The 24,430-nt window shown below is 38.7% G+C and overlaps 1 pseudogene; it reads left to right on the top strand.

Moving 5' to 3' along the window:
• LOC113058898 (S-adenosyl-L-methionine-dependent tRNA 4-demethylwyosine synthase-like) overlaps nucleotides 1-17,996 on the top strand; it is a 54,692-nt pseudogene extending 36,696 nt beyond the window's left edge.
• The last annotated feature ends 6,434 nt before the right edge of the window (nucleotides 17,997-24,430 follow it).

The following is a 24,430-nucleotide window of genomic DNA, read 5'->3' as shown; positions in this document are numbered from 1 at the left end:
GTGTGTTGTATTTAAATGAGTTTGTTTGGTGCTACAAACATCACGAAGAAAAACCTGTTGAATTGCAACAATATAACAACAATAGAAACTGTATTCCCATATTGTTTGGCGATGATAGGATTCTTATTTATAAATCAACTAATATTCACCACCATTCTATTTATTGGTCTTCGACTATGTTTTTGTGATTTTTGTTTGTGTTATATATGTGTGTGTGTGTGTGTGTGTGTGTGTGTGTGTGTGTGTGTGTGTGTGTGTGTGTGTGTGTGTGTGTGTGTGTGTGTGTGTGTGTGTGTGTGTGTGAAAACGGGTACATTTCGCTCAAAGGGAATGATTTAAAAATTTAAGGGGAATTTGAATAGAATCACTGTTTCACGGCTGATCACTGAGACGCCCTCCGATTCACTGAACGAGCCGTTTAACATCAACTCTGCACTGGAAACATTATCAATTAGCACAGTAACAACTAAAAAGATCGGCAGTTTAAGACATTAACTTGTAAGCACAAAACTCAAGATACTTCTCTTTTCAATATGAATAAGGCTTTATTAGATAAATCAAAAATATAAACTAATCTAAAATATAAACGCACGCACTCACACATTCACACAAGTTGCAGGAAAATCGAAAGTTAGGAAAAGATGAGTTTTCGAGAATGGAAATGTGGAATCCCAAGTTTACGGCAATACGCTCGCAAGGTCCTTGAGGTTAAAATTATAATAGACACACCAGTACAGATCAGAGTCTGGAGGTACGTTACTTGCATTGCCTGTGTAAAGGCATAGTTGAAAAGGGGGTTTGGCTGGAAGTTCAGTAGTCTTTGAAGTGACGTCTTGGGAAGCCCGTGGTTGGCCGTTGGCTGATGATGCGGAGTTGTGGGCAGGCTGTAGTTGAACGGGCGGGCACTGGTACAAAAGAACGCAAAAAAAAGAAAATAAACTAAAGTAAAAGAACAGAAGTAAAGTTTGCGCTCAAGAACACTAAATGTAAAGACAAAAACATGTCTAAGAGCAAAAGCTAGGAGCAAAAGCTAAAAGCTGGCATGACTAAAGAGCTGAAAAGCCAAAAGCTAAAAGCAGAATTTGATGGTTACTTGACCAATTAGCTATTGTCTTTGCTCGGGTTGTTGCAATGCTTCTCTACCCCCATTGATAAATCATATGTTATCTTATCAATCACATGGTCTGAATTTTCCCGTTCCTGCAGGGTATAATTTTGGACATGATTCCTATAACAACAATATGACAAACATTTGACAAATAACTGATGGTCAGAAATGTTGCAAGCAAATGGATTCAAACATGCATGCTAAACATGAATATGAATCCTTAAGCTATTTAATAGTTATTAAAAAGACATACACAATAAATTATTAGAAACATGAGTCAAATATGTGGGTTACATAAATGAATATCATGTCCTTTGCTCAACTCCATATTCATTTAGAAGTCTTTTTGAGTTAATTTTGGTGCATCTACAGCTATAAAAGACAGTTTTTGTGCCATTCCTTGACATAAGGATATTCTGGAGACCAGAGGTTAAAGGGGTCCCTGTAGGAATTTCAGTCTGGTTCTTGTCTTCTATCATGGATTTACATGTGATTGTCAGGCTGTGCATCTCTTTGACCATCTGGATTACTTGCCCCAATTTTTATTTGTCTGGTATGCTATATATATATATATATATATATATATATATATATATATATATATATATATATATATATATATATATATATGTATGTGCAAAATAACAAAAGCAGGATGAGAGATATATTTATATATATATAAAGCAGGATGAGATATGTATATCTCATCCTGCTTTAAAATAAACACAATTTTGTTATTTTGCAGCCTGAAATGAAGATGGACCCTTTTTTTATCCAATTGTATTTACTCATTACAAATGATAGAGTTGGATTAGCCCCTGCTAAAATGACTTAAACTCAATCAGGTGTGGCTAATCACCTTCTCAATGGCACACAAAGCCATTTCCCTTTCAACTGTGATCAGCTGTGGTCATTTTGGTTAGAAAAGAGCTTTCCTGGAGCATTTCAGTCCTTGGTAGTGCAACTGAAGCAAACAATCAATTATGGGTGGCAAGGCACGGTCAAAAGATCTCCAGGAGAATGTTGTGGACTGGCACAAGTCAGGAGATACAAATACAATTATTTATCAATGCAGTGAAGTCTAATATTAAGAAGTGGAAGGTATTTGGTAAAACACAGACCCTCCCTGGATCAGGAAGTCACTCCAGATCCAGATCAGGAAGTCACTCCAAACTTGTTGAAAGAGTTGGGAGGAAACTGGTCAGAGAGGCAACCAAAAGGCCTACAGCATCTCTGAAGCAGTTGCAGATGAATTTATGACAAACAGTGGTCATTGTGTGCATGTGACAACAATATCACAAATTCTCCACAATTGTGGCTTGTATGAGAGGGTTACGAGTGTTTCTCTGATACAGGGACTGGAGCACTTGTCAGGATAGACAGAAAAATGGATGGGGCAAAATAGTCAAATTCTTGAGGAAAACCTGCTGCCTTCTGCCAGAAAGTTGTCAATGGGACGAAGGTTCACCTTCCAACATGACAAAGACCCAAAGCACACAGCAGAGCTGAGCACACAGTGATTGAAGGAGAAAAAAATGAATGTTCTTTCATGGCAGTCAGAGCCCAAACTAAAACCCCACTGAAGATCTGTGAAATGACTTGAAGACTGCATCAAATTTAACTGAGCTTGAGCAGCTCTGTAAACAAGAGTGTGCAAATATAGCAAAATCTAGATATTAGTGGAGACCGAGTCATATACTTACGGAATACAGGCTTTAATTAAAACAAAAGGTGATTTGACAAAATACTGACACAAGGGGGTGTAATCTTTTATTTTAGTGATTTATTTTTTCTAACATGTTGGTTCTATATTATATATTTTACTTAAAATAAATACAGCTGGATAAAACGAAAACCATCTTAATATCAGGCTGCAAAGCAACAAAGACATTTTTTTAAAAGGGGGGTGGTTCCTCTCTATACTCAATATTTATATAAATTAGAAAGAGAAGTAAGAGGAGAAGGCCACATGCACAACTGAATTTTGCCAAAATGCACCTTAAATATTCTGAGGCTGATGAGACAAAAATTGAATTATTTGGCCTCAACACCAAACGATATGAGACACACACACACACACATGTATAAATTAGAAAGAGAAGTAAGGGAAGAAAATTGGTTGAGTATGAAAGAGAAAAAAAATGCTGTGTGTTGTGCTTCAGTTGAAGGGCTCTGACTCTGGGTAATTAAGATATAGGCAGACTCCTTTGGTAGACACAGCATTGAATGTCTTTGCATCTGACACTTTTCTTGTTTTTCCTTTCTATTCAGAGTTCATACGTGGTTTCATCTCGATGTATTGCTTTGCACCAAAGCAGGGATTCATAATGATGTTTTTGAGCAAGAACAAGGACGCATTTGAATGTTCTTCTCTTCACAATATCAGTGCCTTTTATTGTGTGTGATTGTCTATTGGACACACTATGTAGATCACAGATGACATTTTCTCCACTACATAAATAAACTGCAAATAGTGTGTAATAGTAGGTGGCTTCTTCACAGTTTTATTTTTTAAAATTTTTTCTCATGAAAGAGGACCTTATGTTTCTCCAAGTTGGGAGAATAAACCATTGCTTTAGTACACTGTGTCAAATGCCATATTAGAGATTATGTACCACGAAGACTGCATTTAAGAACGAATGAAATCCAAATGGAATTGGTCTCAAGTATTAAACTGTGGTTTCTGTGTGCCCTTGCATGGTTGAGTGTTTTAGGGTTTGGTTAAGTGCACACAGACAGAACCCCTCCGTCCAGACTAAATGCCGTTGGGATCTCTAGCTCTCAGGTTTGATAAGTGCTGTACATGTTGAAATGCATTGCTCGGCACTCTTGTTTATCATGGAAAATTGTACATGTAGCACATAACGGATGACGAGAAATGCTGGTTTTACATGGTACCTTTTCAGCATATGTAATAATTTTTTATTGGTTGTGATCTATGTGGAAACGTTTGATAATTCTAGCCTGTTTTGATTGACAGCTTTTTTTTTCTTTTCTAAGAGCAAGCTGTTTGTGTGCAAACGGTCCTGCTCTTTTAAGACCTTTTGCAGAGCTAAAAATACCATGCACAGTGGTGAACAGAGGTCAGGCAGAAAAGTTACAATGTGTTTTATAACTTTGTGCTGCCATTTTTTATTATTTCCATCCTGCTCCTGCTGACTTCAGAAGGTTCAAAATAAGCTCCCTGCACTGGCCTCCAAGTCACAGAAACTTGATTTCTTATAGATGCTAGTTTAATAAAGTTCATCAATTGAACATTTTTAACTAGATTACTTTTCTGAATAAAAAGAAGAAGAAAATGCCATGGTGTTTGGATGTTTGCGACAGCATTTCTGTAAATTTGCTTGGGTTTGAGTGGGTTTCCATCCAATATCCCAAAAGCATCATTGTATGCATTTATTTGTAATTTTATTTAGTTTTATTTATTTATTTATTTTAATAGTCTGATATAATTCTGATAGAACTGGATAGTCTGATAGAATTCATCAAGTTTAGTCACTTGGAAAACCTGCACAGATAACATTATTTATGTCTGCACTTGGGTGTTGCTGTCCAACAAAACACCATCTCTTAAACAAGCAATACTTTGTAAGCTTATTGCATATTTATTATACACTGGTCAGCCACAGTGTTAAAACCACTGAAAGCTGAAGTTATTAATATTGATAATATTGATCCAAATTTCCCAGATCTAAATCCGATTGACCATCTAAAGGCTGTGTTGGACCAACAAAATCCATCCATTGAGGCCCTGCTTCTGCAGCTTACTAATGTCTTGGTGCCAAATTCCACAGGCAACATTCAGAGGTCTTGTGGTGCCCATGCCTTGACACATCAGATCTGTTTTAGCAGTACGAAGGGGACCTGCATGATATTAGACAAGTGGTTTTAAGGTGGCTGATCAGTGTATGTGAGTCCATCTTAAGTCCATCTCATCCTCTCTGGTTTACACGCACATACGTGAGCACACCTGTGTAGGCCAGATCCTCCCCAGCTGTCGGATTTTCTCATTGGCTTCCATCTCCTTGTCCTTCCCTGCCTTGCAAATCCGCTAGTTAGCATGGATCAGGAGCAGTACTGACTGTGCTGACATCTGTACTCCGACAGACTCCAACCAACCGTGCCACGACATTCAGACTATAGGGACGGACGCAGTTATTCCGAGCAATGTCAGAATGTGACATTCAGACTGTTTGATTGACAAGGTGCAATAACAGGAATGGGAGGCATGAGTGTCCATTATCACTTGTTGTGTTTTGTGAGGGCTTCCTCTCCTCAGGGCATCTGTTCGTGATGGTCTGTGAGTAATGATGTGGGCCAGAGCGCTCCCAAGTCCAAGTCTGAAGTCTGGAGAAGCTCTCTTATTAAAAAATCTGCCAGCTTTTCTCCATGTTCACCGGATTTTCTTGTCAGTGATAATAAAGCACCATCAGCAAGATTACGTTGATGCAATAGCTGGAAATGGAACATCCCACTTTAAGCACTGAGTTATTTGTCAGTCATGGATGTGCTATTTACCTCATGCCTTCAGTACATTACCAGTTTCGCTAGGCTGTCACCATCATTTTCATAAACATAACTATTTGGTTGTTGTATTTTTTTTTTTTTAAGCTGTACATGTGGAAAGTGCAGTTTGATGACAACATCGCATGTTGTTTACTTGATGTGCTTATGTGCTGATAGCTAAGTTAACAACACAGAGATATTAGAAGCAGTTTTACTCACCGCCTGCAGTTCCAACACACGATCGTGACCCTTTTTCGTTGGGATTGCATTATCCTTAAGAAATAAACGATGTGCAAATCCGGCATCAAACTGGGCCTTGTTTGTAAAACAAGCATCTTCGAAATGCAGGGAACAAACACAAACACTTGCACAACTCCGTTGATGCTCTGTAAAAATAAACTCCACCCACTGGTCCCTTAATGCTGTTTCTCTTTTGGTAATCTGTGCAGGGTTGACTTGCCCTGGCAACCAAAAACACACTCCTTTTGTGACATTTCGCGACGCTCTCGCTCTGATAAATGATTGTCTGTGCTCAGCCTCTCATTGCTCTGCTATACGGGAGCGCGCGCTCTTCCGGCAGACGCGTCCTTAGGACCCATATAAGGAAATTCCGCTCCATCTAACGTCACACAGAGCCATACTCGAAAAAAACTTTCCGAAACTTGTGACAAACCGGAAGGAGTATTTTTGGAACAGAAATACTCCTTCAAACGTACAACTTAATTTTTGAAACTTTGTCCATATTTAGCATGGGAATCCAACTCTTTAACAGTGTAAAAAACTCAGTATGCATGAAATAGCATTTCACCCCCCCTTTAATGAAGCCGTAATTTGACAGCTCCTCCTTGTGTTTCGTCCTCTAGCAGCAGTTAACAGTGTACAGACCGACACTGGTGAAGGCCTGGAATGTGGATGAGCTGAAGGCCTACTCCGATCTCATCGCTCTTGGACAGCCAGATTTCATTGAGGTCAAGGTATGCCTCTCACCCGCCTAATTTAGGGATGAGCTTCTAATGAGGGGCTCTGAACCCTTTTTGGGTTTAATAGGTGAAGCTTTATTAAGCTATTGCTGGAATCCCAAGAATTTCCTCCTAATCCTTTTTGCAGGAAAACACGGTAATGACCAGGCTCATTAAATTCATTCTCTGTCCTAATGCATTCCCTGAGAGCCCGTGAATCAAGATTGCATTGATTTTGAGCTCAGATGAGATGAACTTGTAGTGTTTGCAGCAGGAGCTACAAAATGAAACGTTGCAACTGAAGCCCTGTGCTACAACAGTTTCAGTTTGAACGGTAAATTATTGAAAGATGTTAAACCTAAGCTTAAGATGTTAAGCCCCCCCATAGTATGAAAACCTCTCAGATGAGGGACACAAATTGTTTTGTAGAGTCTCTAAGCAGTTCTTGCTGTTCCTCCAGGTAGAAAAACAATCTTTCACATTTGTTAAATTTTATTCATTCTTGTTTCTCCTCTATTCGCCATTCAGCTGCAATTTGCATTAATCCTGGTATTTCTTCCCTCCTGCATTCTTATCTTCACATTAGCAGCTCCTTTTCTCATGGGGGGGCGGGGCTACTACACTGAAATTCCTCATTTAAAATCTCATTATGAGTCAACAGCCAGTCATGTGACCTGTGTGCACATGCCTCGTAGGGAACCCGCCTCAGCGCATTCACATTTAAAGCAGAGCCACTCCAAAGTAAAGCCAACTTCAACTGACATGCTGTTACCTAGCAACAATAATTGCCCACTTTGATAGACTGCAGAAGGCGAGGATTTACGCCTTCTTCTGTGGGATAAAATAAAGGCTATGAAAAAGTGTGAGGGAAATATTGCTGAGTTTACCCAAACAGAGGCAGTCTGGCTAAATCTCTGATCTGGGTTAACGGAGCTAATGTCAAATGAGATTTCAGCTTCCAGTTGCTTCTCGACATTTGAGCATTGCTGTGGTGTAGTTTGATGCACACTTGAACTGGTTGTTCACATACTAGGTCTGAGAATGTTTGCTTATTGTCGACAGCACAATGCAAACAATATTTTGCTGATTCTGCTGCAAAATAGCTCAACAATAAGGATGGTCCACTGGTCTGTAGCCACTGGAAGCATTTTAGCCAAGATAAGGGAGATGTCACTTGTCCTATAAGCACTGTATCTTACATGCAAATGTATTTTTATGGCTTGCAAACTTTAACATTTGGTTACAAAAATGTATTTTTTTATTATTATGTAAAATTATGGCTTGCTGACAGCTGGAATAATGAAGAATGGATTCTAAATTACACCAATTTGTGGTGTGCATGGCATGATTTTTAAATGTAGTTTTAAACAAATTTCTGTTCATTGGAGAATCTCATTTACATTTTTAAGCATAAACAACTTGGCTTCGTCATTTCAGCCTAAATTACTTTAAACTGATCAAGTTGGATTTCATATAACTTATAAAAACAGTTGAAATTTCTCAACTTATTTTGATGAATAAAAAGTCATGTAAAAAAATAAGTTGCTTTACTTACTGATCATATAAATTATTATTAATTTTTTTTTTTTTACAGTAGTCAAGTCTCCTTTATTTGTATATCGCTTTATCCGATACTGGTTGTGTCAAAGCAGCTTTACAGTGTTCAACGGGAAAATACATAGTCAATAATGCAGTTAAAGTTAGTTCATTGATGATTCAGTGATTTCAATATCCAGTTCAGCTCTCTTCCAATGGTGTCTGCAAGTGTCAGTCAAGTGTCCCCAACTAAGCAAGCCAAAGACGACAGAGCAAAGGAACCAAAACTCCATTGGTGACAGAAATAAAGAAAAACATCTTGTGAGAAACCAGGTTCAGTCAGGGGTCCAGTTCTCCTCATGCCAGATGACACTAGCATGGCATGCTTTAATTTCATGCTGCAACACATGTCAGATTGTGCAGAGGACTTGTCTGGTTCCTGTGGTCTTGTGCCGATGCTTGTCGATGTTATGAGGTCTTTGCAGGGGATCTGTCTCTTGGCGCATAGTTGACATGATCACTGCTGACATTCAGGGCTGTAGAGGTTGTCTCTAGGTGCTGATCCACCATCCGGTCTGGATACGGACTGGGTTCGAATGGCTACTGTGACCTCAGAATAAGAATGACAGACACTAATATTAGCATTAATGCCATTCTTCTAACGATGTAATGAGTACATCGGATGTTTTGGTAAGTCTTCCTTGTTCTGGTTGACCTAATAAATGCAGCCTAACAATCCTTTAACAGATTTGAGTTATAGAAATGCGATATATGCCAGGGTTAAAGAGATGGGTCTTTAATATAGATGAGTTGACAGAGTGTGTCTGCCTCCAGAACAACGCTAGGTAGATTGTTCCAGAGTTTGGTTTATAATGTAACTGCATTGCATTTTTATTGACTTTTTATCCATATAAGCATTTCTTGGGAATCAAACCCATAAGCCCTTAGGCATCACTTTTAAAAGTTATCTTTTTTATTTATTGCACTTATTTTGCCCTTTCATTAGACAAATTATGCTTTTTTTATGCCAAGAGCCAGACAACAAGTTTCTCCTATCGAATAGACAGGGTTTATATGTAGCCAGACATCAAATTTCTTGACATCTCATTTACTTCTATAGGACACCAGAGACCCAGGCATCAAACCAGGGGTAGTGGCAGCATTGTTTTGTGTGTGTTTGGCCACTTTTGTGGACGTGAAACAGAGTGGTGATATATGCGGAGGGTAATTATGTTTGGTGGTAGCCGAGTAAGTCTGATATGTTTCTGTGAGTAATGGAGGTGTTGAGCCCCCTCCAGCTGTTCAGCCCTGCAGTAATTACAGCACCCAACAGCTGCTCTAACCCCTCACATTTCCTAACACCTTTGTGTGCGTGTGTGTCTTTATTTCACTCTTTCAGGATTTGCCAGACCTGCTGCACACTCCTTAAAAGATATTTGCTCTAATTGTCAGACAACAGATGTTTTTCACTGTTGTCTAATTTCATGTGTCTTCTTAGATTAAACTTATTTCATTTGATTGTTTGTATATGTGCATTAAATCATGCACAATAAGACCAAAAACACATCATGACTTTATTTAAGGTATTCATTCTATAATACTTTGTCTAGACAAATAAATTACAAATAAAACAAAAGAAAATCTAACATCAGTCACTGTAAATGCTAAAGGTGAATTTATGCATCACAATGATATAATGTACAGTATGAAAAAAAAAAATGGATGAATGTTAAATATGTACAGAACCCTGTACGTGACATGGACAAAAATATATTTAGTGTGGCAAAAATATATTTAGTGTGCCAAAAAAAAAGAACTTGTTCCATTGTTTTATTCATACTTTGACTTGATTTATTAATTTATTCGCTCATTTTAATTATTTGTTACCTGTTTTGAGAAATTAAGAATTTGTTCCCTTGTTTAAGTAAATTGAGGCAATGTTGTACTAATTTGTTCCCTTGTTCTGATTTAATTAAAATAAGCTAACAAATCAAATCACAGCAATTTTTTTTTTTTATTCTTAAAAACGATTAAACTAAAACAAGGGAACAAATTAAGTTGTGGGAATGCGTTATATATATATTTCATGTCATGTTCTGGGCTCCATAAATATTCAGTATAAATAAATTAATTGATTGATATTTCTTAAAAATGTATTGGTGGATTAAAAGAAATGGCACTAATATATTGTGCATCCCTATGTATAGTGTGCATGCAATGAAATGGAATAACACAATTTGTATTTGTAGTTTTACCACTCCATGAAATGTAGAGCAATGCTTGTGTAAAGTGAAGTCAGTCCTGTTCCTCTCCAGTGCTGAGGAATCATCCTCTTTGTGTGGTTATCGATCAAATCACTATTCCTGCACAATTAGAGTGTCTCCGAGGTGTTAGTCCTGACACAAAGATGGACAGCCTGCGCTTGGCTCCCAAATTATTCCCACCTTAGTTATTGAAGAGGTTAGACGTTTGAGGACACAGCTGAGATCAAACTGCCTAACTTTTAGACGATGCTCTTAGAGATTCATCCACTAATTTCTTTTGCTTTAATCCCACATGCTATTAAATTATTTTTCATAGCGCTTTTATCAATTCACCATTATCTTTGTATACACCTTTGGTTGGCTTATTAGAGTTAGATTGTTGGTCTGTGATAGGAAATCTGTAGCATTGTTATTTGGCGTAGATTGGCCAGAGAAACGCCCTCACTTTCCTCGTCCCATTGATTTATCAGGGCATTTCTGCAGGTAATCATTATTCTCTATGGCTACAGAGCAGCCAGATAAGAGTTGGGCTCATTAATTCTGTGCCAGACTGGGAATATCAGCTTTGGACATCAGCCACGGCCCACAAGACCTTTAGCTTCCACTGTCCTCATAGAGGAATGTGATCCCTTTGTACACTATAGTAAAATCGTACTTATCTGCTTATCTCTTTATACCTTATTTGTGAAGAGACTATAGAGCATTAAAACACATGAAGGATGACAAATTTAATTTGTTAAAATTTGCATTACACTATTATACAAACTTGTACAGTATATATTATGCTAACTTGGGACCATCTTGATTGCAAATCAACTTTATACAATGACGACAATATGTTGGCTAATATGTGTAATAATTATAATATATAAAATAATTACTACTTCACGTTTTTGAATTCTTCACACTTTTCCAGTAATTTTTCCTTAACAAAATAAATATATTAATAGAAAAATTAATGTAGTAGTTTCTGCATGTTCTAATCAGTGATATTGTTTCAAATCATGAAAGAGGTTTGTGTTGACTGACTCTCATTTATATTCAGCTGTAATATTCTTTATATTTTTTTCTCTAAAATGCACATTTGAGGGTAGCTTGAGTTGACCGTAGTAGTAGTTTCAGTTAGGATGCAGATGTAAATTTATGTTTATCACAAAAACATCTGTAAATTATGACTGTTTTGAGTTTTTATTCAAATTAACCATTGGTCTAAGCAGCACAAATTATCATGATAACCACAGTTAAAACCACACATATAGCAACTCAACACCATGGTAAAATGTAACTATATGGTTTCCACTTATTTGTAGGGCTGGGAAAATAAATCGATGTATCGCGAATCGAGAAATGATTCAACATCGATTCTGAGATTTTCCGAATGCATCGTGATTCTTTCTTGAATCAATTCTGAGCTTAGTTTTGAACAGCAGATGACACTGCATGTTTTAGAAACACCACTGTACTCGGATCGTTTCCAAATCATTACACACACTTATAATAATCATTCATAAAATTCTAAAAGACTGAAGCGAATTACAAAGTTGTTCACAGTAGGCTGTGTTTACATTAATCTTGCATCCTAAAAGCATTCTAAGATGAAGTGAAATTACATGACTCAGCTAAACCATAGACAGTAAAAGAAACTCAATTGAGACAAGTGAAGCCCATTTTTTGCGTTTTTTAGCACTTCCGTTTCTGACGCGCAGACTCAAACTAAGCTTGATGACGTCAGCAACCTGTCTGACAGATGTAAATCTTCTAGTAGCTGTGCGTGCAAACTGCCACCGTTAATCTTGCAGAGACGGCGAGCTTGAGCGGGGAGTTCTTTGGCGTAAGTGAGCAGGAGTAAGTATTCTGATTGATTATTTTGTATAGTCTTTTAAAATGTAACGTCAGTACGCCATATTAAGTTAATTGCCTGCGAGCTTCTCCTCCTGTCTGTACGGTAATGCGACAGAGTCGCGTGGTTATGACGCAATCGTTAGCCTATTTTTACAAAAACTGTTTATACGGGGCCATAATGTAACATAGAAGGTAATGGAGCCCTTTATACATTGTCGTGTATCTTTAGAAATAAATAATGGATAAATGGAGTCTTTAAACCCCTCAGATTTAAAGTTATTCGCTGTCAAAGTGACGCCAAAATGAATGGGAGGTCAATGGGATGCTAACGCAAGTGAAGTTCTGCTTCAAGATGGCGGCACCCGGCCGACTTCAACTTCCGGTCGACTTCCTTGCCGCCTGAGCTGAATGCACAAGCACTCTTTAGCACTCTTCTTCATGAGCATTTGAGTGTGCGGATAAAAACTAAATTAGAGTGCCATCTGCTGTTAAAATCTAAGCTCAGAATTGATTCCAAAGGAGTCGCGATGCATTCAGAAAATTTAAGAATCGATCCACGAATCAATTCTGCATCGATTTATCATCCCAGTCCTACTTATTTGTATGAAAAACATTAGTCTAAACTAGGGATGCACCGATGCATCGGCTGAACATCGGTAATGGCCGATATGTCATCGGCCATCAGGAAATAAAAATGACATTCGCCGATGTCTGATTATTATATGTGTCATGAACACTGAGCTCAGGAGAAACTTTTTTCCCTCTTTTTATTTGTGCAGGGGAGATACCGAGTCCGAGACAGGAGCGGCAATCGACAAAAACAGAGTGTATGCTGTTGTGAGAGATGATGCTAGGAATATGACGAAAGCTATGATGGACAGTGGTCTGGCTAGTTTTGGCTGCATGGCGCACACACTGCAACTGGCAGTTCATGACGGTGTTTTTAGCCAGCGCAGCCTCACGGATGTTTGGGCTATTTGCTGAAAAATTGTCGGCCACTCTAAACACTCACCCCTGGCATATTCACGTCTACAGACTGTGCAGATCATGTTTGGAATTAAACCAAAAAGGCTACAGCAAAAATGTTTCCACTCGCTGGAATAGTACATTTTATATGATGGAGAGCTTGCTGGAACAAAAGCGCGCACTTTCTACATATGCCGCAGACTACGACCTCCCGGCCACTCTCAGTGCACACCAGTAGCAATTAATTGAAAAATTTATAACACTCCTCTCCCCGTTTGAACAATTGACGTGAGAAGTTAGCTCATCAGAAGCATCAGCTGCAGATGTCATCCCCTCTGTGACAGCCCTGAGACTTCTTCTGAGTAAGCAGGCTGACACAGACCACAGCGTTAAAACAACAAAGAACTCATTATTAGAGGCTGTAAATAGACACTTCGATCAAATCCAGTAAGATCCCATGTTCTGCATTGCCACCTATTTGGACCCCAGATACAAGGATCGTTACTTTGATGAGGATGTTAAACAACGCGATCGAGAAATACTTGAGGCACACCTGTTGCCTGCTGCCGGTGCAGAGGATTGGATGCGCGATGGAGAGCGCGCACATCACACAGAGCGCAAGAGGCAACGATCCGACAGAGCACGTCCATGAAAAATAATCTCATCGAGTAAGTTTTTATTTATTAGGCTAAAACCACTCAAATAATTTTGTTGGGCAATGTACTGAAACAATCTTTTCATTGATTAGTTAGCAGTCAAATGTTTTTGAATGTTATTTTTCAGAAAAGTAAAGAACTTGTCATAAATAAGGTTATAACTAATGTCAACCAGAAAGTGACATTAAAGGTTGTTTTTGTTTCATAAATTGGTCTGATTGAATTTGTGCTCATTCTAGGATAGTGTGATCAAGAGCCGAAAGACTTCTAACATTGGTATCGGTATCGGCCCAGAATTTCCCAATAGGTGCATCCCTAGTCTAAACACATTTAGTATAAACACATTTAGTATAAACCCTATGGCTTAATCAAAAAAACAACAAAAAAAACCAACTTTAAAGGGGTCATATGATGCGATTTTAATTTTTCCTTTCTCTTTGTAGTGTTACAAGCTCTTGGTGCATAAAGAAGATCTGTAAAGTTGCAAAGACTAAAATCCTTTATCCTTTAAGTTAAGACTCTGACTTTGTAGAAAAATACCTAGAGAGGCGGGGCATAGATGACCTACAATAATGTGCAGTTTTTTAAAAATAATGTGTTTGAACATTAAATCATCAACATATTCTCTTACACCAAATACACCAAATAATGATCTTTAAAAAAGCATCATATGACCCCTTTAAAGGGTTAGTTCAACCAGGAATGAAAATTTGTAAATTTTCTACTCATCCTTGAAGCATCCTGGGTTTGTGTGACTTTCTTCTTTCAGAATAATCCAATCAGAGTTATATTTAAAATTGTCCTTGCTCTTCCAAGCCTTTCAATGGGGGTGAACGGGTGTTTGTTGTGAGCAGTTCAGAAGATGTGAAATAAAGTGTGCGCATCTGTAATGAAACGTCCCTCACTTGGCTCCGGGGGGTGAATAAAGTCCCCCTGTAGCCAATCCATTTGTAAGATAAATATCCTGATTTCAAAAGTAATAAACACTTTTTTTTCCTCACTTCTGCTGACTGTGGGGAACCGGAAGACATGCAGGCGGATGTTGTAGTCCATCAGCATTGCATGGTTAGTGATGAGCGCGGAGAAAGAGAACAACACAAAACGCTGGTCATGAATTAAAGGCACAAAACAAGGATTTGTAAAGAAAAACGTCAGAGGATTTAGAAATAATTTATTTCACGTCTTCTGAACATTTGACAACAAACACCTGCTTACCCCTATTGAAAGGCTTGGATTGGCTTGGAAACTCAGATTGGATTATTCTGAAAGAAGGAAATCACATACACATAGGATACTTCGAGAGGGAGTGGAACATGGACACATTTTTATTTCTGGGTGACCTAACCCTTTAATTATATTCCATTACTCCTTTAACATGTTTAATACATGTCTACATTAGTAATGTAGTACAGTTCGATGAATATCCCACATTTGGCATTTCTGCCACAATACCATGGTGCACTTAATGTTACTACTGTAAATCCATGAAAAGCCTTCTGACTAGTTTAAATCACAGAACCCTTTCTGTTGTTTCACTGCGCTTCACACTGGATCTCATAGCACTGTTGTGGTCGAGTATGACCGAGACTTGTCAGCAAAAAGTTATGCGCTTCCATTTGAACACATGCAGATAAATGCTCCGCTTGGCTAGGTTCAAATGATTATCACTGTTTAGTTCCGCTTTTGGCGCATTAACATAAAATCAAATATTTATCCTTATTCTGTAACTCTTGTTATAGTTTTATTGAGGAAAATTATATCACGATAATTATCGTTATCGATTTATCACCCAGCCTTTTTAAAAAATGAATTATCAGATGATAAAATCATTTGTATCTATCTGTTAGGGGGAATAACTATTACAAATCATTTCTAAATATGATTATTTTTATATTATACTTATTTTGTATATAATTAATAGCCATATGCTTCAGGTAAAGAGAGCTGTAGGAAATTCTGTATTAATCATTCTCTTATAATGCCTCTTGTGATTGTTTAATGAATTATTGCACGCAGTATTCACTTATTATTTAGAATGCATTTGTTTTTAATTTCCATTCATTTGGCTTTGTGGTGTGTTCATTTCTAAACCATTAAACCGTTTACAGTGTCTGATATCTCTTTCACATGACATGCCTTTTTTTGATTCTCTCAATGGCTCGAAGATGTACATCTATCGACGTCCGGGTAATAGAGTGCTAACAGCTCAGCATGATGAAGACTGAAATAAGATAAAGCCTCACCGAATGGGTCTTCGCTCTGTCACAGGATGAGTAATGTCTTTTCAACAGCACAACTACTCCTACACACAAGCAGAGCCATGAACTAATGCTGGCCACACCACAAATGAGGCCGGTTTTCATCCAGCGGTGATGTGTCACTTATTTGCTTGCCAAGGATTATTAATCACTACTTTTCATGATGTGTGAAGGTTCAAACGGAGTACGTGACCTGACTTGACACCAGTTTGTTTCAATAACCAATCAGACGTCAGAGTTCATGACGACAGAAATTGTATTAATGTAAAGTGAATTTGCATTCCCAGCATGTGGTGCATGCAGCCCTCATACCGTTCGTCCTGATCACAGCAACATCAGTGAGGTGTGATGTGAACGCTGTCCTGTTGTGTGTGTGTGTAGGTGTTTAAATGAAAATGATCTGGCCGTCTCAGTCTCCATCATCCACAAAAAAACCAAATCATCCTCCACGCGCCGCTGTGCCCTTGGGCTGTGTGTGCTGATATGATTCAGAGTGTTTTTGTGTCGCTTTTTGTACCGTTAAATCTAAAATTTTCAACGTCAGATGTCTCCTGCAAAGCATGGGTGTGAATATTTTAGATGAAAGCTACCAAAGGGAGTGTGTTACTTTATTAAATTTCTGCATCACCAATACAATAATAAAGGCTCCTATATGTTTGTTATGACCAATAGCTGATAAATGGCTAATGTTGAAATTCTATACTGTTTTGTCTAAATAAGTAAATAGCTACTTATTGCAGTGTTTTATTTAAAACATTTTTACAGTGTTTTTTTTTTTAAGATTGGGTGTTGATAATGGCTGTACTGTAGCGGTCAAGCAATTAAAAATTAATTACATGATGTGCCAATAAATGAAATCTCAATCTGAGATCACAAATCACATCTAATCGCAAATTAATCATCACACATCAATTTGGGTTGAGATGACCAGAGGTGGCCTGAATGCATTTTCACTGCAATTAGAATTGTATAGGGCTGTGAGATTAATGGGGTTTAAATGGACATTAATGGGTTTTTAAAAAATTAATATTGAAATGATTTTTTTATGAGATATGAAACTAAAACTGCCAGTAGGAGGCGGCAAGTCATTGTTTTGTTTAAGAGTGAGCCATTTGGTCATTCGTTCAACCACTTTGTTCAAATGGCTGATTGATTTAGAAACAAAGCAAGTGACTCTCTTCATGAATGGCTCACTGAATCATTGGCTCACTTGATTCTTTTAAAAACATTGATTTCATTCACTAAGAAAACACCACTTCCACTACTGATACTCAATACTGGGTTTAAAAGTATTGAAATTTCAATAATGATTAAATACAAGAAAATGTAATATTCAGAATTGAATCCAGTAACCAATATCATATGGAGATATTGTGCATCCATAAAAGTAAAGATACTAATGGACTGTGAGTTGGCATGGGTGAGTGTTCATATTTTACAACAGAAGAAAGTTGCTTATCCAATAAGAAGAACCCAAGATGAATGGAGTCCGATTTATGTTGACACTTTTATAATGAGATCATGTGGTGTTTGACTTTTGACTTATATGTTTTATGTTTTTTATGTTTATGAACTACAGTTTTGTCCCTCTTGTCTTTTGCCTGTCCTCTAGGGAGTGACATACTGTGGCGAGAGCTTAGCCAGTAGCTTGACAATGGCCAATGTACCCTGGCACGAGGAGGTCGTCTACTTCGTGCAGCAGCTTGCTAACCTGCTCCCAGACTATGAAATTGCCTGTGAACACGAGCACTCCAACTGTCTGTTACTCGCACACCACAAGTTAACCCTGAAGAGACATGCTGTTCATCGCTGCTGTTCTACTCCTGCGCTGCGTTTCATAGAAACGGAACTCGTACTATAATTTCCTTTTTCTGACTTACCACTTTTTAAAGCTGTTACAAATAAAGATGCCACTGCCATTTCCATAAATGTCATTGAATAAAGTGTTGATATAGGCACTTGCATTAAACTGCCATTCAAGTGAAGGGTTAAACCTTCTTTCCTGTATTTTTATGCTGTCTCCTGACACAGCGCTAGTCATTTTTACAGCCGCGCTTGTTTTACATTAGTTTATTGTGACAACTTCTGGAATGGTTTGCGTCGGCAGTGAGCCCTTACCAGCGCTCTTTTCTCTCTCTCTAAAAAACATATTTATGTGCAAGTGTTAGGTGGTGCTTCAGTATCCTTTTATGATTTGCTGTTTGTATTCTGAAATCAAGTACCATACATTTCTGCATGTGATTCTATGGTGAATATTTCCATTCTAACACACAATGGGGCATTTCACTTACCCAAATAACATAAAGCCTTGTGCGTTTTCCCTGCTTAAAAACATCTGAAATCAGTCTTGTCAGATCCTCCCAGCCTCATCAGGTTTAAGACGGGTTTTGGGGACTTGCGACCTGCTTAACCTACTTAAACCTGACCGGCAGACCTTCATCATTTACTCAACCTTTCGTTCCAAACAGTATGACTTTTAGAAGATAATCTGAAGCTGCTTTTGTTAATATAGGCTCAAAAATCTAAACAATAAATGGCTAAATGCTATAAAATTTAACTTTTGAAACGGCACAATCAATTGATGATATACAGATCGAAATACACAAAAACACACACAGTTCTTCAAATATGGGTATGTTTTCTTTTAATAATTGCTGACAAGTCATGTACTCATGATGCCCACCCTTATTTTTTTAACTCCTGTGCTTTGTTTTTGTTTTTTTTGGACTTGGAAAACATCTTTCGCTCCATGTTTGACCCAGTAAACTCCATATTGTGCTTCGAAATGCTTTTATGGAACAATTCAAATTTTACCTCATTTTTGACACCCTCCTGAACTGATATCTTATACCGGCCCAGACATATCTTGTCCTTCCATTTCCATGCTTTGTACTTACTTCTGCTGAACATGTTCCTCACTTATTAGCTTAATTTCTAAATATCCCATTAATTAATTCAGTTTCTTTCTCTCTTCAGGAGAAGAGGGGTCTCTTATACGCAGTAAGGAACTGTAATTGGATGTGTCCACCTGTTTGCATTTTTTAAAACCCCTCCATTTAATTTCTTGTCTCGTCATGCAGAGCTACAAACACGCCGGCTGTAAATGAGCTGCAGTAGTTGAGAGTCGTAATCATTGTGAGTGCCCAGAGCAACCTCCACTCAAGCCCACACGGGCATGAGAAAGTGCTCGGTCCTCCACTGCCTTACCATCAAGTGTTTGGAAACAAGGCGAAGAGGTTTGTTGGTGGGCAGCTTAAGGAGGCTGGGTGTGAGACCTTTGAAGATAGAGTGCCAATTCAGTAATAATGAAAAAAAAAAAACGAATGAAGCTCTTTTTACAGGCGTGTGGTTTGTTGGACAAAGATTTTTGCTCTTCAGCCTCCTCACGCTGTTATGAATCAGCTATTTTATGGTTAGATTCATGATGTCACTCCTTGTGGGCGGGGCTGCATCTCATGATACACTGAGGAAGATGCTTTAGGGTGTAATGTGAACACTTCAAAAGCAAACCCCCATTGTATCCAAATGATCCTGACTTCTTTGCAGTCTTCAGCAGTCATACGGTCATGCTTCTGAAATGACACTGAGATAAAGCCAGTCCCCAGCACTCAAGCACTGAGCTGCTTTGCCTTCCTCTGCAAGGTTTTTGTCCCTGCCTTGTGCATGTTAAAGAGCTCTCTTTGCATTGCCTGAGACAGATGTCTAAATGAAAAGGCATTGAATCTGATGTGAAATTCATTCGTCACTACGTCACCACCGACCGCACAGGGATTCTTTCTCTGTTTATGTTCAGCTCAGCCGTGACTCACGAGGGTGCTAAAAAGGCCCATTGTCCCTGTAATGAGAAACCATTTTTCACATGGGACCTTGGAAGCCCACCAACAGTATTTCATTGCATTGACTTTGTTTAGCTGCTGCATTCGTTTTTTCTTATTTCAGGGTCGCAAACATTCGCCCTTTATCCGTGGTGTTCTTGACGAGGTAAGACCCTCTGAATGAATTTACAGCTCTTCACTGTGTGGAGCTGACAGCTTTTATTCTCATACAGTTAGTGTACTGTGTCCTCATAAAGCTCTGCCTCTCTCTAAAGGAAGGAAATTAAAGCATGTAAAGCAGGGGTAAACGAAGATTTAAATCCATCAAGAGTTTTGCAAGTAGTAGAAGCTGGATTTCTAAAATGTCCTTTGATATTCTGGTCAGTAGATATGAATCTGGTCCTTTCAGTTTAAGTCTTTGGGATATTTTCTCCATTTTATCATCCTGATCATTAAAAAAAATTAATAGCACATCTCTATTCAGCAAACAAAACTTTAATTATTCACAAACTGTGCAGGTCCAGTTATACACAAAAGTTGAATATTTTAAACTTAAGTTTTCCTTAACAGACCTAAGTAGGAGCAATAGTAATAGAGATGCTTGCCATAGCAAGATGCAGCCTTGAAGCATGTTGCATTTTTCAAAAAGCCTTAGCTGGCCTTATGAACATTCATTAATTCGTAAACAAGATTACCCATTTAAACTTTAATGTCCCAATAGTCTCTCAGTAACTACAACAGACTGAAGAAGCCCCACAGCACACCGTACAGACAAGAGCATCATTAATTTTGGGCAATGTTCATAGTGTTTAGGGAATGAAAGAGGGGCTGCAATCTGTGTTTGGTGATGTGGTGTCCCAAAACCACATTTGCATAGTGACTTCATATGCTCAGTGCTCCTATTTAGCTGCGCAGAAGCAATTTTACAAATGAATGAAGCCTTAAAGTGCATTCTCTCAATGGCATTGCCATCTGTTGGCAGGGCAGATGTGGATAGTCTTGCACTCCGAAAATAAAAGGGCTGCCAATTTCACTCTCTTACATGGCATCTAAAGTTCAGTATTCCTGTCTATTTTCTCCATTTTGGACTCTACTTAAGGAAGCCAGTTTGAAACTATAGCTTGCCAAGTTTAAGTTCATAATTTATAGTTCAGCTGCCCTTTGGGATGTTATCTGGCATAAACAAAAGAGGATATTGATTAAGGTTACCAAAAAATCAACCATTTTTATCTTATTGGTCAATATTGTAAATTTAATTTGTCTCATACTGTACATTTATATCGTATTACTTAAAATGTTTGACTTTGGAACACGAAAACCCAGTTTTATTTGTTGTTTGTTTGTTTTGTTTTGTTTTTTCATTAAAGTGAACAGTCCTTGTGAAAGATAACTCGACTTCCCTACACAGTTTGGGAGAGAGATAAGTGATTTGGATTATTACTTAGTCAGCTTGCTCAGTTGTTAAAAGTGTAAGCAATCTAGTAGCAATGCTAGTTTTAGTTACTTCCCAACACCTTGCTTCCTAACGGGAGTAATATAGGAGAACGAAGAGCCAAACTGCATGTGTGTAAGATTGACAAGGAGGGGAAGAGATCTTTAAAGTGGTTGGGGATTTATCTGTGGCCTTCCTGGAGAGGCGAGTTGGGCCCCATGGGAGCCTTCATCTTCTGACTGCTGAGTAACTGTGAGAAGACTATGGAGTGATTCACCTCAGCAAATTACTTTGTAATAAAAACATGCAGCTGAAAAAAAAAGATGGCTCCCCAGAGGATGCGAACTGCTTAAGGGCTCACAGACTGAGTGCAGAGATAGTTTTTGAGGCTGCCTCTAGGAAGCTTCAGGTAAGCAGCTAAACAGAGGTAATATGACACGAGGACAAAGATCACATATTTGGCACTGAACTAAGAGGAAATGGTGTTCTTGGCATTTTCGGTAGTTTGAAAGTATGCATGCTTCTCAGTTGTGGTGCACATGACCAGCTTGTCTTTAAGGGCATAGGGCAGCTTTCAGCAAGTTGGACAGTGGTTGTCCTCAAGAGAGTCTGCGGTGGTCTGATCCTCTCTTGAAAGCTTTGTTGGCTTGGACAGAGTTTGTCTTTGGATACTTGCAATACTCTTCAGGAACTATCCAAACTACAACTTTGCAACAGCTAATGTTCCTTATTCCAGGTCATTGTATTTCAGCTGTTGTGGTTCCTCAAGTCTTGACTTGAAAGCATTCTTCTTTTGCTTTTCCTTGGACCCTAGTCTCCAGCAACCCAATCAGGCACCACAGCAATGTCTTCAGAACAACATGTACTACAGCTGAATTGATTTTGAGGCAATGAGGAGGTCTTGGAAAGAAAGGGCATGTCGAGAGATGGGAGGAACAGGAGTCTGGTGCCTATAGCTGATTGCATCACCATGCTGAGCATGGATCACCGTACAGCATCTCATCAGTGCAGTGTGAAATCTAATCAGTGCAGCTCCCCACTAGGATTCTCTACACCTGTGTGTTGGAGAATGGTTTAGTGGTGCTGATGGAAATCAATTAAATGTATAGGGTAGAAAAACAAGCAGAACTAAGCTGTGCCAACATCCTTGCATAGAACCAAAGCTTGAGAGTCAAGATTGGATAAGATTGATTGAAACAGAAGGTTTGCTTGAAGTTTGGTAGTTATACTTTAAGCACATCACAGGCTGCACCCCAAATGACAATCTTAATGTGGACCCTGTCACAGTCTACACATGTCATGAAGGTTGTATCCCATTTGATATCCTGTGATTCTAGAGGGTGCTGGAGAGTGCCTAGTTTGTGGCTTCACTTTTGATGTACCAGCATTTCAAGAATGAACTTGAAAGAGGACTTCATGGACTGAGGATGTCAGTTGAGACAGGGCTACAAATGTCTTTAATTAAAAAGACTACCAACTCTGTTCTCCGAAAGCAATTTCCTTTGCCCACTCTATTATTTGCACCTGCCTTGGTGTGTAGTAGCAGAGCTTTGCCCAGTGAGTAGTGTATATACTTGGAAAACACCATCAGGCCTCATTAGTCAAAGTGAACACGTCACGCAGGGAGACTCACTCCAATCTTCACCTGCATGTCCATTTTTTTTGTGTGATATTTATCAAAGTGCTCTATCACCTGCTGTCTTTCTTAACTCTTTTCTTTCTTGTGTGTCTGCAGTTCAAAATCGATGAGGAGTGGTGAACGTGGATTGACTACGAACGCTTCCAGAAGCTCATTCGGGAATACGAGGAGAGCGGAGGCACCAAGAGATCCTCAGCAATGGACTATATGGCCAAGACCCCCAGCTGGGCCATATTTGGGGCCCAAGAAAGGGGGTTTGACCCCTCGGACACACGCTTCCAGAGAAAGAATAAGACCAAAGATATCACAGTGTGTTGATGTTACATTTCCCATCTTACTTTAAGTCTTTAGAGTAATTTGCATTTTTAATAAATGGAATAAATGACCTGATTGACTGATTGACCCAAGATTAAAACTTATTTTAGCCAAGGCTCAGTTTGCTCTGCAAGACTTGCCTTAGGGATGAAATTCGGGTTAACATATTCTTGCAGATAACTTTTTTTCATGCTGTTCTAATGAATGTTAACTGCTGTTGGTATGGTCTCAGTAATAAAGAATTTACTTTCCAAGTCTTGTTCACTCTGAGCTCTGCATGTAATTGGAAAGTCGTGGCCTAGTGGTTAGAGAGTTTGAGTCCTAACCCTAGGGTTGTGGGTTCGAATCTCGGGCCAGCAATACCATGACTGAGGAGCCCTTGAGCACGGCAACGAACCCCCAACTGCTCGCTGTGCGCCGCAGCATAAATGGCGGTCCACTGCTCCGGGTGTGTGTTCACAGTGTGTGTGTTCACTGCTCTGTGTGTGTGCACTTTGGATTGGTTAAATGCAGAGCGGGAATTCTAAGTATGGGTTGAATGTCACATCACGTCACTTTTACTTAATAGCTCTGGTAAGAAGAGGACAGAACTGAAGAACAAGTGACTTGAATTTAAGGCTTCGTTTATTCGTACCACCTTAGGGCCTAAATTTGGAGTGCTCATAGGGAAAGAACTGCAAAAGAAAAATATCACTATAGTTAGCTACATTAATATCATGTCACCTCAAACTGTGATTTGTGTGTTCTTTTAGACGTTTAGAGGGCAGTTGATTCAGATGGGACTTTGAATGGAGAGGTTCTTACAGGTCGGCCCATGATACAGCTGAAATGTATCAAAATTGCAGCACTTACCTTGTCTTATGCTGTCATGTTTTTGTCTTGGGTATTTCTACACGATGTTGATGTGTATTACATGTGTCACTACAGGCTTTTGATTTTTGTATGTCTTATTTTATCATTCTTTGCTTTTTTTGTCTTCGAAATGTTATCATAATGCAGTTTGTCCTTTATTGGGTTACGCTGATATTGTAAATACACCCAAAAAGGTATCTACACACTGCATTTTTTATTCATGCACATCCAGATGCGTTGCAAATAAAATTGAGTTTTGTCGTATAGCTGCTTTCTTGATGT

This window comes from Carassius auratus, chromosome 40 (genome assembly GCF_003368295.1).
Source record: "Carassius auratus strain Wakin chromosome 40, ASM336829v1, whole genome shotgun sequence".
In the NCBI taxonomy this organism is placed as follows: Eukaryota; Metazoa; Chordata; class Actinopteri; order Cypriniformes; family Cyprinidae; genus Carassius; species Carassius auratus.
The sequence above is the reverse complement of the archived record's forward strand: the minus strand, read 5'-3'. Positions and strand labels throughout refer to the sequence as shown.